Source organism: Leptidea sinapis, chromosome 12, assembly GCF_905404315.1.
Source record: "Leptidea sinapis chromosome 12, ilLepSina1.1, whole genome shotgun sequence".
In the NCBI taxonomy this organism is placed as follows: Eukaryota; Metazoa; Arthropoda; class Insecta; order Lepidoptera; family Pieridae; genus Leptidea; species Leptidea sinapis.
In genome coordinates, this window is record NC_066276.1 from 14,347,261 (window position 1) to 14,350,095 (window position 2,835).

The 2,835-nt window shown below is 45.5% G+C and overlaps 1 pseudogene; it reads left to right on the forward strand.

Annotated features, from left to right (window-relative positions):
• The first annotated feature begins 216 nt into the window (after positions 1 to 216).
• On the forward strand, positions 217 to 985 carry LOC126967296 (uncharacterized; annotated as a pseudogene).
• Positions 986 to 2,835: the final 1,850 nt, after the last annotated feature.

Below are 2,835 nucleotides of genomic sequence, written 5' to 3' on the forward strand. Positions count from 1 at the left end.
CATATCAATGATATGTTGGACACATCCAACATTCATTGCTATGCAGATGACAGCACTGGTGATGCCGTATACACGGGCCATGCACGTCTCTCTCGGGAAATCGTCGACCAGTGCCGGGAGAAACTTGTGTCTTCTATCGAGTCCTCTCTTGAAAAGGTTGCGGAATGGGGTAAATTAAACCTTGTTCAATTTAACCCCCAGAAGACTCAAGTTTGCGCGTTTACCACTAAAAAAACCCCATTTGTCGCATCACCGCTCTTCGACAACACTTCCCTAAAAGCCTCGCCTAGTATCGGAATACTGGGTCTTGAAATCTCGAGCGATTGCCAATCCCGTGGCCATCTGGAGGGCAAAGCCAAATTGGCTTCAAAGAAACTGGGCGTCATTAATAGAGCACGGCAATACTTCAAGCCGGCCCACATTCTCGCGCTGTACAAAGCGCAGGTCCGGCCACACATGGAGTATTGCTGTCATCTCTGGTCTGGCACACCCCAGTATCAGCTCGATCCATTTGACCGCGTACAACGCAGAGCAGCTCGAATTGTCGGGGACCCAGTACTCTGTGAACGGCTGGATCACTTGGCGTTGCGTAGTGACGTCGCTTCATTGTGTGTCTTCTACCGCATTTATCACGAAGTGGGAGTGTTCCGAAGAGCTGTTTTACCTAATTCCTGCCGCCGAATTCCACCTTCGCACGACATGCCACAAGTTAGGATATCATCCTCACCATCTGGATGTGTGGCGGTCCTCCACAGTGCGGTTTACAAGGAGCTTTCTGCCACGTACTACAAAGCTGTGGAATGAACTTCCTTGTGTGGTGTTTCCGGGACGATACGACATGGGTACCTTCAAAAAAAGCGCGTACACCTTCCTTAAAGGCCGGCAACGCTCCTGTGATTCCTCTGGTGTTGCAAGAGAGTGTGGGCGGCGGTGATCACTTAACAACAGGTGACCCGTACGCTCGTTTGTCCTCCTATTCCATAAAAAAAAATGAAGTGTTTCTTCGTTCTATTTTGGGGCCGATTAAATTAATTAAATATTCAAAATCTGTTGCACTCATCCTTGTGAAATTTTTGTAATGACCACTAATTTCTTGATTTTTTAACATGAGAAGTAGATCACTTCTTTCCCGATACATTCTATGAATCCACCATCTTCGTGACCGTTTATGATCATTGAGTAAGACATCTATTAGTATGTATGCTGCACAAGCGAGAGACACTTCGTCCGACATCGCGGACTTACAAATCAGCACTGCGCAAGTGCGCAGATCCGGCTCGTCTGGCCTTCTCGTACACACTAGAACCTGGTTACTGTATCTGCTTGGTTACAGTTACAGCTCGCAAATGAGTACGCTCGGTGAAAGCGTTCGGGCGACGTCGTGAGCCTAATCGGCAATAAGCGTACACACTAGAACCTCGTTCTGTAACCTGCATGGTTCGGTTACAGTTCGCTAATGAGTACCCGGCTTTAATGTTAGCAGTAAGCTAACAGTTACAGAATCGTTTAGAGGATTCATATTCTGGGTGTAGATAAAGTCTTGTATGCAACTGTTGATAATTAGGTATTAAAACACTCATGTGATACTATTATCACACTCGGCTTCGCCTCGTGAGATAAATCCACATTCGTGTTTTAATACCCCTTATTAGACAACAGTTGCATAAAAAACTATTACAATACTTGATTACCAAAAATTAAAACAATCAGCAGCATTTCGGCGTTGGAAAGTTAAGCTTATCCGTTGACCGAAATAGCTGCCAGAGCTTGTGCTTCAGTAGCCTTATCGAGGTGCGAAGATAGTACTTTGTACATTCTCCGCGTCTCTGTGCCCCGAGGGTCAAGTATCTCGACACAAAGATGTATGACTCTCTGAGACCGACATATTTGCGACGTTTGCTGTCTTCGGCAATCGAAGCAGCAGCCCCAGGAACTGACGTAACTTGGACATGAGAAGGAGCCAGAGAGAGTGTCGACGCAAGTCGCGTCCCAAACCAGCTCCCTTCCACCGAGCGTTTTAGGCGTTCGCGAAGCGATCCCCGTCCGTCCCTCGCGTCTCGATGCGCCTCGTAGTCTTCGCAGTGTGACACTGTATAACTTTTATAATCATATAGCGTGACTCACTTTTTGGACGCGCTGGACGCCTTCTTCGAGGCCTGGGCTTTCGATTTGGGCGTAAAAGCGGACGCCTTCTTAGGTTTGAGCGCTTTAGGTTTCTTTGGCACTCCTCTTCGAGGCGCGGTCCTTTTCGAGGAGGCCGACTTCGCCTTGCTCTTGGCGGCCGCGGCGCTCGGCACCTTACCGCTCGAAGCCAGTAGCGTCATTCCATCAGGAGGCCATTCCATTTAATATTGTTAAATTAATTAAAATAAATATTACGCACACTACTACTTAAATAACACACGCATACGTTATACAAGTCTTCACACTTAAAAATTAAATTAAGTACATGATTATACTGAACGAAATTCGACCTCTGGGCGACCACTTCTTATTATTATTATTTGAGTCTTCAAAGCCCTGATTTGAACACCAGTAACGTTCAGGGGCGTGCATTGGTTTCTTAACAATGTAGGCACTGTAGATCTAACTAGTCGTAGTTGAGCCTGGGGATTGCTTACCGCAGGTATTTATGAAAATTTATATGTGAATAGGTGTTTGGTTATAAAATAACGGAACCAAATTAAACTAAATTAACTTTCATACTATATTTATTTAGGTACATAGCAGACAGTGCCTAATTGCCTATATGAAATGGTCGCCCCTTTTCTATCTTTCTATCTACGGCCGTTCTTAATGTACTATCTACAGATAGAGATAAATTACTACCTTCTA